Below are 15,881 nucleotides of genomic sequence, written 5' to 3' on the forward strand. Positions count from 1 at the left end.
TGGGCGTTTCTGGGCGGAAACTGGCCGTTTTCAGGGAGTGTGCTAAAAAACGCAGGCGTGCCAGATAAAAACGCAAGAGTGGCTGGAGAAACGGGGGAGTGGCTGGCCGAACGCAGGGCGTGTTTGTGACGTCAAACCAGGAACTAAACGCACTGAGGTGATCGCAGTCTAGGAGTAGGTCTGGAGCTACTCAGAAACTGCAGCAAATTATTTAGTAGCAGTTCTGCTAATCTTCCGTTCGCTATTTTGCTAAGCTTAGATACACTCCCAGAGGGCGGCAGCCTAGCGTTTGCAATGCTGCTAAAAGCAGCTAGCGAGCGATCAACTCGGAATAAGGGCCAAAGTGTTAGTGATCTGGAAGATGAGGCAGAGACAGCACAGAATACAATAGAAAATCATACTAAACAAATACAATGGCTTCTGGATAAAGTGGATGAAGCTGAAAATAGGGATAAAGAAATAATTTGAGATTTATAGGAATACCCTCGTCTATTAGTGACCAAAAATTGGGTTAGTATATTACTAATAAAGTAGCAAAAGCACTAGATATCCAGGAAGAGCTGAGTAACGTCAGAATAGATCGAGCAAATCACTTAGGCCCAATAACAGAGAGAAATAAAGAGAGTCCTAGGCCGGTGATAATGAAATTTGCTGAGTACCCCATTAAGGAAAAAATATGTAGGGCATCAAGGAAAAAGTCGCCTATAAGTGTAGAAGGGACAAACATTTTAATTTTCCAAGACTTTTCATTCGCTTTACAACAAAAAAGGAAGTTATTTCAGCCTATTTGTAAACATCTGGCTGAAAATGGAAAAAGGTTTTCATTATGGTACCCGGCAAAATTGAGAATTATTGAAAATGGAGAGACTTTAATTTTTGATACCCCGGAGGCTCCTAGAGCACACTTACAAGGGGAACTAGGGAACTAATAGGTAAAAAGGGAATGTTTTTCACTCCATTTTATTTGTAAACACTTGGGTTAAAAAAAAAGTTAACAAAACACGAGTAAGAACTAAAATGGATGAGAGGTTCATTGGGTATCACGATGGAAGAAACAAAGAACGGGCTCAACATCAAAAGTGTATATATGGATAGGAAAATTTTGAAAAAGGAGTTTTGCACAAGGAATAATAAAGGAATAATAAAAAGATACACTTATAGAAGGAAGCACAGAGTAATGTAAAGGTACACATTAATAAGAAGGGAAAACTATATAGAATGGAAGTTGATAACAGAGATACTGTAGGAGGGAATTGGAAGGAAGGGGGAGACTGTGCACAAAAAGATAAGGGTAATAGACCCCTACGGAAAAATTGTCTATGGTTGATTTAGGGACATGAATATATATGACTGTCTTTTGTTGTCACTTTTTCTTATCACGGTTTATCAGGGTTGGATACAACACATTATGAATAAACACTGTTTTTAGTAGTGATGAGCGTGTTCGGCTCCTCGGGATCCGAACCCCCCCGAACTTCACCCTTTTTTGCACGGGTCCGAGCAGACTCGGATCCTCTCGCCTTGCTCGGTTAACCCGAGCGCGCCCGAACGTCATCATCCCGCGGTCGGATTCTCGCGAGATTTGTATTCTATATAAGGAGCCGCGCATCGCCGCCATTTTTCACTTGTGCATTGGAGATCATCGAGAGAGGACGTGGCTGGCATCCTCTCAGTTTCTATGTTCAGTGGGCTGCAAATATCTGTGCTCAGTGTGCTGCAAATACCTGTGCTCAGTGTGATGCAAATATCTACGTTCTCTGCCTGAAAAACGCTCCATATCTGTGCTCAGTGTGCTGCAAATATCTGTGCTCAGTGTGCTAATTGCTTTATTGTGGGGACTGGGGACCAGCAGTATTATATAGTAGGAGGACAGTGCAGAGTTTTGCTGACCAGTGACCACCAGTATTATACGCTCTCTGCCTGAAAAATGCTCCATATCTGTGCTGCATTGTAGTATATAGAAGGAGGACAGTGCAGAATTTTGCTGACCACCAGTATATATATAGCAGTACGGAACAGTAGTTTACTGCTCTACCTCTGTGTCGCCAAGTATACTATCCAATCCATACCTGTGGTGCATTTAAGTTTTGCACAGTATATATATAGTAGGAGGACAGTGCATAATTTTGCTGACCACCCGTATATAATATATAGCAGTACGGTACAGTAGGCCACTGCTCTACCTACCTCTGTGTCGTCAAGTATACTATCCCATCCATACCTGTGGTGCATTTAAGTTTTGCACAGTATATATATAGTAGAAGGACAGTGCATAATTTTGCTGACCACCAGTATATAATATATAGCAGTACGGTACAGTAGTCCACTGCTTTACCTACCTCTGTGTCGTCAAGTATACTATCCATCCATACCTGTGGTGCATTTAAGTTTTGTGCAGTATATATATAGTAGGAGGACAGTGCATAATTTTGCTGACCACCAGTATATAATATATAGCAGTACGGTACAGTAGGCCACTGCTCTGCCTACCTCTGTGTTGTCAAGTATACTATCCCATCCATACCTGTGGTGCATTTAAGTTTTGTGCAGTATATATATAGTAGGAGGACAGTGCATAATTTTGCTGACCACCAGTATATAATATATAGCAGTACGGTACAGTAGGCCACTGCTCTACCTACCTCTGTGTCATCAAGTATGCTGTCCATCCATACCTGTGGTGCATTTCAGTTGTGCGCAGTATATATAGTAGTAGGCCATTGCTATTGATATATTACTGGCATATAATTCCACACATTAAAAAATGGAGAACAAAAATGTGGAGGGTAAAATAGGGAAAGATCAAGATCCACTTCCACCTCGTGCTGAAGCTGCTGCCACTAGTCATGGCCGAAACAATGAAATGTCATCAACGTCGTCTGCCAAGGCCGATGCCCAATGTCATAGTAGAGAGCATGTAAAATCCAAAAAAATAAAGCTCAGTAAAATGACCCAAAAATCTAAATCAAAATCGTCTGAGGAGAAGCGTAAACTTGCTAATGTGCCATTTACGACACGGAGTGGCAAGGAACTGCTGAGGGCTAGTGGTTCAGCTTCACATGAGGATGGTAGCACTCATCCTCCTGCTAGAAAACTTAAAAGAGTTAAGATGGCAAAAGCACAGCAAAGAACTGTGCGTTCTTCTAAATCACAAATCCCCAAGGAGAGTCCAATTGTGTCGGTTGCGATGCCTGACCTTCCCAACACTGGACGAGAAGCGGTGGCTCCTTCCACCATTTGCACGCCCCCTGCAAGTGCTGGAAGGAGCACCCGCAGTCCAGTTCCTGATAGTCAAATTGAAGATGTCACTGTTGAAGTACACCAGGATGAGGATATGGGTGTTGCTGGCACTGGGGAGGAAATTGACCAGGAGGATTCTGATGGTGAGGTGGTTTGTTTAATGCAGGCACCCGGGGAGACACCTGTTGTTCATGGGACAAATATGGCCATTGACATGCCTGGTCAAAATACAAAAAAAAAATCACCTCTTCGGTGTGGAATTATTTCAACAGAAATGCGGACAACTGGTGTCAAGCCGTGTGTTGCCTTTGTCAAGCTGTAATAAGTAGGGGTAAGGACGTTAACCACCTAGGAACATCCTCCCTTATACGTCACCTGGAGCGCATTCATCAGAAGTCATTGACAAGTTCAAAATCTTTGGGTGACAGCGGAAGCAGTCCACTGCCAACTAAATCCCTTCCTCTTGTAACCAAGCTCCTGCAAACCACACCACCAACTCCCTCAGTGTCAATTTCCTCCTTAGACAGGAAAGCCAATAGTCCTGCAGGCCAATAGTCCTGCCTGGGATTCCTCCGATGCACTCTTGAGTGTAACGCCTACTGCTGCTGGCGCTGCTGTTGTTGCTGCTGGGAGTCGATCATCATCCTAAAGGGGAAGTCGGAAGACCACTTGTACTACTTCCAGTAAGCAATTGACTGTCCAACAGTCCTTTGCGAGGAAGATGAAATATCACAGCAGTCATCCTGCTGCAAAGCGGATAACTCAGGCCTTGGCAGCCTGGGTGGTGAGAAACGTTTTTCCGGTATCCACCGTTAATTCACAGGGAACTAGAGAATTTATTGAGGTACTGTGTCCCCGGTACCAAATACCATCTAGGTTCCATTTCTCTAGGCAGGCGATACCGAAAATGTACACAGACGTCAGAAAAAGAGTCACCAGTGTCCTAAAAAATGCAGTTGTACCCAATGTCCACTTAACCACGGACATGTGGACAAGTGGAGCAGGGCAGACTCAGGACTATATGACTGTGACAGCCCACTGGGTAGATGTATTGCCTCCCGCAGCAAGAACAGCAGCGGCGGCACCAGTAGCAGCATCTCGCAAACGCCAACTTGTTCCTAGGCAGGCTACGCTTTGTATCACTGCTTTCCAGAAGAGGCACACAGCTGACAACCTCTTACGAAACTGAGGAACTTCATCGCAGAATGGCTTACACCAATTGGACTCTCCTGGGGATTTGTGACATCGGACAACGCCACCAAGATTGTGCGTGCATTACATGTGGGAAAATTCCAGCACATCCCATGCATTGCACATACATTGAATTTGGTGGTGCAGAATTATTTAAAAAATGACAGGGGCGTGCAAGAGATGCTGTTGGTGGCCCGAAGAATTGCGGGCCACTTTCGGCATTCAGCCACCGCGTGCCGAAGACTGGAGCACCAGCAAACACTCCTGAACCTGCCCTGCCATCATCTGAAGCAAGAGGTGGTAACGAGGTGGAATTCAACCCTCTATATGCTTCAGAGGATGGAGGAGCAGCAAAAGGCCATTCAAGCCTATACAGCTACCTACGATATAGGCAAAGGAGGGGGAATGTACCTGACTCAAGCGCAGTGGAGAATGATTTCAATGTTGTGCAAGGTTCTCCAAATCTTTGAACTTGCCACACGTGAAGTCAGGTCATTCCCCTCATCAGGCTTTTGCAGAAGAAGCTGGAGACATTGAAGGAGGAGCTAAAACAGCGATTCCGCTAGGCATGTGGGACTTGTGGATGGAGCCCTTAATTCGCTTAACTAGGATTCACGGGTGGTCAATCTGTTGAAATCAGAGCACTACATTTTGGCCACCGTGCTCGGTCCTAGATTTAAAACCTACGTTGCATCTCTCTTTCCGGCAGACACAAGTCTGCAGAGGTTCAAAGACCTGCTGGTGAGATAATTGTCAAGTCAAGCGGAACGTGACCCGTCAACAGCTCCTCCTTCACATTGTCCCGCAACTGGGACTGCGAGGAAAAGGCTAAGAATTCCGAGCCCACCCGCTGGCGGTGATGCAGGGCAGTCTGGAGCGAGTGCTGACATCTGGTCCGGACTGAAGGACCTGCCAACGATTACTGACATGTCGTCTACTGTCACTGCATACGATTCTGTCACCATTGAAAGAATAGTGGAGGATTATATGAGTGACCGCATCCAAGTAGGCATGTCAGACAGTCCGTACGTATACTGGCAGGAAAAAGAGGCAATTTGGAGGCTCTGTCAGAAACTGGCTTTATTTTACCTAAGTTGCCCTCCCCCCCCCTCCAGTGTGTACTCCGAAAGAGTGTTTAGTGCAGCCGCTCACCTTGTCAGCAATCGGCGTACGAGGTTACTTCCAGAAAATGTGGAGAAGATGATGTTCATCAAAATGAATTATAATCAATTCCTCCGTGGAGACATTCACCAGCAATTGCCTCCAGAAAGTACACAGGGACCTGAGATGGTGGATTCCAGTGGGGACGAATTAATAATCTGTGAGGAGGGGGATGTACACAGTGAAAGGGGTGAGGAATCGGACGATGAGGAGGAGGTGGACATCTTGCCTCTGTAGAGCCAGTTTGTGCAAGGAGAGATTGATTGCTTCTTTTTTGGTGGGGGCCCAAACCAACCAGTCGTTTCAGTCACAGTTGTGTGGCGGACCCTGTCGCTGAAATGATGGGTTTGTTAAAGTGTGCATGTCCTGTTTATACAACATAAGGGTGGGTGGGAGGGCCCAAGGACAATTCCATCTTGCACCTCTTTTTTCTTTCGTTTTTCTTTGCATTATGTGCTGTTTGGGGACTATTTTTTGAAGTGCCATCCTGTCTGACACTGCAGTGCCACTCCTAGATGGGCCAGGTGTTTGTGTCGGCCACTTGGGTCGCTTAGCTTAGTCACACAGCTACCTCATTGCGCCTCTTTTTTTCTTTGCATCATGTGCTGTTTGGGGACAATTTTCTTAATCTGCCATCCTGTCTGACACAGCAGTGCCACTTCTAGATGGGCCAGGTGTTTGTGTCGGCCACTTGGGTCGCTTAGCTTAGTCACACAGCTACCTCATTGCACCTCTTTTTTTCTTTGCATCATGTGCTGTTTGGGGACTATTTTTTTGAAGTGCCATCCTGTCTGACACTGCAGTGCCACTCCTAGATGGGCCAGGTGTTTGTGTCGGCCACTTGGGTCGCTTAGCTTAGTCACACAGCTACCTCATTGCGCCTCTGTTTTTCTTTGCATCATGTGCTGTTTGGGGACAATTTTTTTAATCTGCCATCCTGTCTGACACTGCAGTGCCACTCCTAGATGGGCCAGGTGTTTGTGTTGGCCACTTGGGTCGCTTAGCTTAGTCACACAGCTACCTCATTGCACCTCTTTTTTTCTTTGCATCATGTGCTGTTTGGGGACAATTTTTTTAATCTGCCATCCTGTCTGACACTGCAGTGCCACTCCTAGATGGGCCAGGTGTTTGTGTCGGCCACTTGGGTCGCTTAGCTTAGTCATCCAGCGACCTCTGTGCAAATTTTAGGACTAAAAATAATATTGTGAGGTGTGAGGTGTTCAGAATAGACTGGAAATGAGTGTAAATTATGGATATTGAGGTTAGTAATACTATGGGATCAAAATGACCCCCAAATTCTATGATTTAAGCTGTTTTTTAGGCTTTTTTTGTAAAAAAAAAAACACCCGAAACCAAAACACACCCGAATCCGACAAAAAAATTTCAGGGAGGTTTTGCCAAAACGCGTCCGAATCCAAAACACGGCCGCGGAACCGAATCCAAAACCAAAACACAAAACCCGAAAAATTTCCGGTGCACATCACTAGTTTTTAGATAGGGGTATTAAGAGGACTCTATATGAGTTGGTATGTACTGGCTATCAGGAGAATATTTCAAGTAATAACAGAGTCTCATAAAGGGTATCAAGAAGAAGGCAAGGCCTATACTCGGAAGCCATTGAAATATAGATATTACTCTTTTGTATAATTTTAATGAAAATTATGATATTTTTGTTGTGAATTTGGGACACAAATGTTTGTCTATCTTATGTAGCTATTCTTGTTATTATGGTCTACTATGATTGGACACATTATGTCATGAACAATTACGGTTTGTCATGTTAGATAGGGGTATGAAGAGGACTCTATATGAGTTATACCCTGAAGCCATTGGAAATATAGATATTGTTTTTTGTATATTTTAATGAAAATGAGATATTACTGCTGTGAACTTAAAGGATGGAGTAGGGGAAAGGCGAAGGACTGAAGAGAGAGGAGTCCATGGTGGGTTTATACAAATATGAGATCGGAAGCTGCCATTTTTTTCTGCTGACTATAATAATTTTCGGGAGCTGCCATGTCATTTTTCCTGTTGAATATATAAAAAAATGTTTTATCACAAATCAAGTATATTTCTTCTTCGAAGTTTGATACAAAAAATTGTGCTTATACAAATATTAAACTGGGAGCTGCCATGTCAGGTTTCCTGTTTAATAATACATTATTAATTAAATAATACATTTCTTTTCATAATAAATTAAGTATGTCTCTGTAGAAGTTGTACATCCAGGTGATGACGGCCATCTTGGACAAAATTGAGCACGTGACCTATGGCATCCGGAGTTTATTTAATTTTGTGTGTGCTTCTTTCCTATCCCTATATGCTGGTACCTGTGAAGAGAGCTGCATATTAAAACGTGGTGAAACATTGGGGAAATTTTACAAAACATTATTTTTATGTTATTGGTATTTGTATTTGTATTTGGTTGTATTATGTTGTAACATAAAATCTTTCTATTAGAGTGAAACCATATGTAATTTTTGCATCACATGACCTCCTTGGATTACTGGCACTGGGAAAATAGACCCTTTCCCTCTTGTCCAGGATGAAATACATCAGAGAGCTGCATCCACGGTGGATCTGGGAATTCTAGCTGCTAATGCTTTCAGTACACATCATTATGACAGGAGGAGGAACAGATTGTTACACCAACTTACTTGGCTTCTAGTATCTTTTGTGTGTCAAGGTATGGAAGCAAGCAGTGGCGGCTCCAGAGGTGGGGCTGCAATGCAGTCCAAAGTTCAAATAGTGGAGCCTACACCAACTGCCAGTGAGTCAGTTTGGGATGACAGTTGGTGGCAGTTGGTGTGGCTCCCTTATTTTAAATTTGGACTGCGCTGCAGCCCCACCTCTGGAGCCGCCACTGGAAGCAAGCCATCCTCCTGGTGTAACAGTCCTGTTACACCAAGAGAATGGCTTACTTCCATACCCTGAGACATGAATAAGTGCTCCACACAGTCATGCTGCTTATTTACTGTATGCTGCACATCGATATTGTCAAGTCTCCTCATATGTTGCACTCTTGGTCATGCACTTTTTGCGTGGACATTTTTGGTTGTTATCATGTGGATAATTTGCATCATGCTGTATAAAGCTTTTTTGCAATGGATGTGCCGGCTCTTTTTCCCTGTAGAGTATGACAGTATTTGTTTCCTGCCTATAAAAAGTTTACTTATACAGTATATATTTTCATTTGGTGAGATTAGAGCTGAGACTTTAACCAGTGATTGAAGTGAAAATTGAGCAGCAATGTTAGGGGAAATGTAAGGGAATGGTATTTGATAATATTGCAGTTGAAGCCTGGGAGAATTACAGTACCGGTATGTCATACCACCATATACAGGATCACTTTGCCTTTTAGAATTCTAGAAAAACATTCCTAAACTTTTGCAAAACACAACTACCATAACCTTCAACCTGTACTATATTTAAACTGCACGCCCCTTCATTGACATATTTTTCCTGAAGAAAATTAAATTTCTCCAATAATGAGATTATTAAATGAAGGAAACTGGGAATCTTGCCAACACAAATTGTTTTGTTCTGTAGAAGGAGTAATGAAAACTTACAGCAGGAACTAGTATGGAAACACCAACAGGCAGGCTGGATAAAAGATAACTGAATTGAGACTGTTAGGAGGAACAGGTCTAGACAGAAGACAAATACAAGTTATGTCCTGCACCCAAATATAAAGAATCAGGACTCTACATTGTCCTGTACTTCAGCCAAGAGCAGTCCTATTCCTCTTTAGTTCTTTAGTTGTTCCTTTCAGGTATTATAACTAGAGATGAGCGGGTTTGGTTTCTCTGAATCCGAACCCGCCAGAACTTCATGTTTTTTTTCACGAGTCCGAACGACTCGGATCTTCCCGCCTTGCTCGGTTAACCCGAGCGCGCCCGAACGTCATCATGACGCTGTCGGATTCTCGCGAGGCTCGGATTCTATCGCGAGACTCGGATTCTATATAAGGAGCCGCGCGTCGCCGCCATTTTCACACGTGCATTGAGATTGATAGGGAGAGGACGTGGCTGGCGTCCTCTCCGTTTAGACACTTGATTTACTAATTTTGGGGAGCATTAGGAGTACTCAGTAGTGTACAGTGCAGAGTTTTGCTGATAGTGACCAGTGACCACCACTTTTATTTATAATCCGTTCTCTGCCTGAAAAAAGCGATACACAGCACACAGTGACTCAGTCACATACATACCATATCTGTGTGCACTGCTCAGGCTCAGGCCAGTGTGCTGCATCATCTATATATATTATATATCTGTCTGACTGCTCAGCTCACACAGCTTATAATTGTGGGGGAGACTGGGGAGCACTACTGCAGTGCCAGTTATAGGTTATAGCAGGAGCCAGGAGTACATAATATTATATTAAAATTAAACAGTGCACACTTTTGCTGCAGGAGTGCCACTGCCAGTGTGACTAGTGACCAGTGACCTGACCACCAGTATATAATATTAGTAGTATACTATCTCTTTATCAACCAGTCTATATTAGCAGCAGACACAGTACAGTGCGGTAGTTCACGGCTGTGGCTACCTCTGTGTCGGCACTCGGCAGCCCGTCCATAATTGTATATACCAGTGACCTAACCGTGGTTTTTTTTTCTTTCTTTATACATACATACTAGTTACGAGTATACTATCTCTTTATCAACCAGTCTATATATTAGCAGCAGACACAGTACAGTGCGGTAGTTCACGGCTGTGGCTACCTCTGTGTCGGCACTCGGCAGCCCGTCCATAATTGTATATACCAGTGACCTAACCGTGGTTTTTTTTTCTTTCTTTATACATACATACTAGTTACGAGTATACTATCTCTTTATCAACCAGTCTATATATTAGCAGCAGACACAGTACAGTGCGGTAGTTCACGGCTGTGGCTACCTCTGTGTCGGCACTCGGCAGCCCGTCCATAATTGTATATACCAGTGACCTAACCGTGGTTTTTTTTTCTTTCTTTATACATACATACTAGTTACGAGTATACTATCTCTTTATCAACCAGTCTATATATTAGCAGCAGACACAGTACAGTGCGGTAGTTCACGGCTGTGGCTACCTCTGTGTCGGCACTCGGCAGCCCGTCCATAATTGTATATACCACCTAACCGTGGTTTTTTTTTCTTTCTTTATACATACATACTAGTTACGAGTATACTATCTCTTTATCAACCAGTCTATATATTAGCAGCAGACACAGTACAGTGCGGTAGTTCACGGCTGTGGCTACCTCTGTGTCGGCACTCCGCAGCCCGTCCATAATTGTATATACCAGTGACCTAACCGTGGTTTTTTTTTCTTTCTTTATACATACATACTAGTTACGAGTATACTATCTCTTTATCAACCAGTCTATATATTAGCAGCAGACACAGTACAGTGCGGTAGTTCACGGCTGTGGCTACCTCTGTGTCGGCACTCGGCAGCCCGTCCATAATTGTATATACCAGTGACCTAACCGTGGTTTTTTTTTCTTTCTTTATACATACATACTAGTTACGAGTATACTATCTCTTTATCAACCAGTCTATATATTAGCAGCAGACACAGTACAGTGCGGTAGTTCACGGCTGTGGCTACCTCTGTGTCGGCACTCGGCAGCCCGTCCATAATTGTATATACCAGTGACCTAACCGTGGTTTTTTTTTCTTTCTTTATACATACATACTAGTTACGAGTATACTATCTCTTTATCAACCAGTCTATATATTAGCAGCAGACACAGTACAGTGCGGTAGTTCACGGCTGTGGCTACCTCTGTGTCGGCACTCGGCAGCCCGTCCATAATTGTATATACCAGTGACCTAACCGTGGTTTTTTTTTCTTTCTTTATACATACATACTAGTTACGAGTATACTATCTCTTTATCAACCAGTCTATATATTAGCAGCAGACACAGTACAGTGCGGTAGTTCACGGCTGTGGCTACCTCTGTGTCGGCACTCGGCAGCCCGTCCATAATTGTATATACCACCTAACCGTGGTTTTTTTTTCTTTCTTTATACATACATACTAGTTACGAGTATACTATCTCTTTATCAACCAGTCTATATATTAGCAGCAGACACAGTACAGTGCGGTAGTTCACGGCTGTGGCTACCTCTGTGTCGGCACTCGGCAGCCCGTCCATAATTGTATATACCACCTAACCGTGGTTTTTTTTTCTTTCTTTATACATACATACTAGTTACGAGTATACTATCTCTTTATCAACCAGTCTATATATTAGCAGCAGACACAGTACAGTGCGGTAGTTCACGGCTGTGGCTACCTCTGTGTCGGCACTCGGCAGCCCGTCCATAATTGTATATACCACCTAACCGTGGTTTTTTTTTCTTTCTTTATACATACATACTAGTTACGAGTATACTATCTCTTTATCAACCAGTCTATATATTAGCAGCAGACACAGTACAGTGCGGTAGTTCACGGCTGTGGCTACCTCTGTGTCGGCACTCGGCAGCCCGTCCATAATTGTATACTAGTATCCAATCCATCCATCTCCATTGTTTACCTGAGGTGCCTTTTAGTTGTGCCTATTAAAATATGGAGAACAAAAATGTTGAGGTTCCAAAATTAGGGAAAGATCAAGATCCACTTCCACCTCGTGCTGAAGCTGCTGCCACTAGTCATGGCCGAGACGATGAAATGCCAGCAACGTCGTCTGCCAAGGCCGATGCCCAATGGCATAGTACAGAGCATGTCAAAACCAAAACACCAAATATCAGTAAAAAAAGGACTCCAAAACCTAAAATAAAATTGTCGGAGGAGAAGCGTAAACTTGCCAATATGCCATTTACCACACGGAGTGGCAAGGAACGGCTGAGGCCCTGGCCTATGTTCATGGCTAGTGGTTCAGCTTCACATGAGGATGGAAGCACTCAGCCTCTCGCTAGAAAACTGAAAAGACTCAAGCTGGCAAAAGCACCGCAAAGAACTGTGCGTTCTTTGAAATCCCAAATCCACAAGGAGAGTCCAATTGTGTCGGTTGCGATGCCTGACCTTCCCAACACTGGACGTGAAGAGCATGCGCCTTCCACCATTTGCACGCCCCTGCAAGTGCTGGAAGGAGCACCCGCAGTCCAGTTCCTGATAGTCAGATTGAAGATGTCAGTGTTGAAGTACACCAGGATGAGGAGGATATGGGTGTTGCTGGCGCTGGGGAGGAAATTGACCAGGAGGATTCTGATGGTGAGGTGGTTTGTTTAAGTCAGGCACCCGGGGAGACACCTGTTGTCCGTGGGAGGAATATGGCCGTTGACATGCCAGGTGAAAATACCAAAAAAATCAGCTCTTCGGTGTGGAGGTATTTCACCAGAAATGCGGACAACAGGTGTCAAGCCGTGTGTTCCCTTTGTCAAGCTGTAATAAGTAGGGGTAAGGACGTTAACCACCTCGGAACATCCTCCCTTATACGTCACCTGCAGCGCATTCATAATAAGTCAGTGACAAGTTCAAAAACTTTGGGTGACAGCGGAAGCAGTCCACTGACCAGTAAATCCCTTCCTCTTGTAACCAAGCTCACGCAAACCACCCCACCAACTCCCTCAGTGTCAATTTCCTCCTTCCCCAGGAATGCCAATAGTCCTGCAGGCCATGTCACTGGCAAGTCTGACGAGTCCTCTCCTGCCTGGGATTCCTCCGATGCATCCTTGCGTGTAACGCCTACTGCTGCTGGCGCTGCTGTTGTTGCCGCTGGGAGTCGATGGTCATCCCAGAGGGGAAGTCGTAAGCCCACTTGTACTACTTCCAGTAAGCAATTGACTGTTCAACAGTCCTTTGCGAGGAAGATGAAATATCACAGCAGTCATCCTACTGCAAAGCGGATAACTGAGTCCTTGACAACTATGTTGGTGTTAGACGTGCGTCCGGTATCCGCCGTTAGTTCACAGGGAACTAGACAATTTATTGAGGCAGTGTGCCCCCGTTACCAAATACCATCTAGGTTCCACTTCTCTAGGCAGGCGATACCGAGAATGTACACGGACGTCAGAAAAAGACTCACCAGTCTCCTAAAAAATGCAGTTGTACCCAATGTCCACTTAACCACGGACATGTGGACAAGTGGAGCAGGGCAGGGTCAGGACTATATGACTGTGACAGCCCACTGGGTAGATGTATGGACTCCCGCCGCAAGAACAGCAGCGGCGGCACCAGTAGCAGCATCTCGCAAACGCCAACTCTTTCCTAGGCAGGCTACGCTTTGTATCACCGCTTTCCAGAATACGCACACAGCTGAAAACCTCTTACGGCAACTGAGGAAGATCATCGCGGAATGGCTTACCCCAATTGGACTCTCCTGTGGATTTGTGGCATCGGACAACGCCAGCAATATTGTGTGTGCATTAAATATGGGCAAATTCCAGCACGTCCCATGTTTTGCACATACCTTGAATTTGGTGGTGCAGAATTTTTTAAAAAACGACAGGGGCGTGCAAGAGATGCTGTCGGTGGCCAGAAAAATTGCGGGACACTTTCGGCGTACAGGCACCACGTACAGAAGACTGGAGCACCACCAAAAACTACTGAACCTGCCCTGCCATCATCTGAAGCAAGAAGTGGTAACGAGGTGGAATTCAACCCTCTATATGCTTCAGAGGTTGGAGGAGCAGCAAAAGGCCATTCAAGCCTATACAATTGAGCACGATATAGGAGATGGAATGCACCTGTCTCAAGTGCAGTGGAGAATGATTTCAACGTTGTGCAAGGTTCTGATGCCCTTTGAACTTGCCACACGTGAAGTCAGTTCAGACACTGCCAGCCTGAGTCAGGTCATTCCCCTCATCAGGCTTTTGCAGAAGAAGCTGGAGGCATTGAAGAAGGAGCTAAAAGGGAGCGATTCCGCTAGGCATGTGGGACTTGTGGATGCAGCCCTTAATTCGCTTAACAAGGATTCACGGGTGGTCAATCTGTTGAAATCAGAGCACTACATTTTGGCCACCGTGCTCGATCCTAGATTTAAAGCCTACCTTGGATCTCTCTTTCCGGCAGACACAGGTCTGCTGGGGTTGAAAGACCTGCTGGTGACAAAATTGTCAAGTCAAGCGGAACGCGACCTGTCAACATCTCCTCCTTCACATTCTCCCGCAACTGGGGGTGCGAGGAAAAGGCTCAGAATTCCGAGCCCACCCGCTGGCGGTGATGCAGGGCAGTCTGGAGCGACTGCTGATGCTGACATCTGGTCCGGACTGAAGGACCTGACAACGATTACGGACATGTCGTCTACTGTCACTGCATATGATTCTCTCAACATTGATAGAATGGTGGAGGATTATATGAGTGACCGCATCCAAGTAGGCACGTCACACAGTCCGTACTTATACTGGCAGGAAAAAGAGGCAATTTGGAGGCCCTTGCACAAACTGGCTTTATTCTACCTAAGTTGCCCTCCCACAAGTGTGTACTCCGAAAGAGTGTTTAGTGCCGCCGCTCACCTTGTCAGCAATCGGCGTACGAGGTTACATCCAGAAAATGTGGAGAAGATGATGTTCATTAAAATGAATTATAATCAATTCCTCCGCGGAGACATTGACCAGCAGCAATTGCCTCCACAAAGTACACAGGGAGCTGAGATGGTGGATTCCAGTGGGGACGAATTGATAATCTGTGAGGAGGGGGATGTACACGGTGATATATCGGAGGGTGAAGATGAGGTGGACATCTTGCCTCTGTAGAGCCAGTTTGTGCAAGGAGAGATTAATTGCTTCTTTTTTGGGGGGGGTCCAAACCAACCCGTCATATCAGTCACAGTCGTGTGGCAGACCCTGTCACTGAAATGATGGGTTGGTTAAAGTGTGCATGTCCTGTTTTGTTTATACAACATAAGGGTGGGTGGGAGGGCCCAAGGATAATTCCATCTTGCACCTCTTTTTTCTTTTCTTTTTCTTTGCATCATGTGCTGATTGGGGAGGGTTTTTTGGAAGGGACATCCTGCGTGACACTGCAGTGCCACTCCTAGATGGGCCCGGTGTTTGTGTCGGCCACTAGGGTCGCTAATCTTACTCACACAGCTACCTCATTGCGCCTCTTTTTTTCTTTGCGTCATGTGCTGTTTGGGGAGGGTTTTTTGGAAGGGACATCCTGCGTGACACTGCAGTGCCACTCCTAGATGTGCCCGGTGTTTGTGTCGGCCACTAGGGTCGCTAATCTTACTCACACAGCTACCTCATTGCGCCTCTTTTTTTCTTTGCGTCATGTGCTGTTTGGGGAGGGTTTTTTGGAAGGGACATCCTGCGTGACACTGCAGTGCCACTCCTAGATGGGCCCGGTGTTTG

This window comes from Pseudophryne corroboree, chromosome 3 (genome assembly GCF_028390025.1).
Source record: "Pseudophryne corroboree isolate aPseCor3 chromosome 3, aPseCor3.hap2, whole genome shotgun sequence".
Taxonomy (NCBI): Eukaryota; Metazoa; Chordata; class Amphibia; order Anura; family Myobatrachidae; genus Pseudophryne; species Pseudophryne corroboree.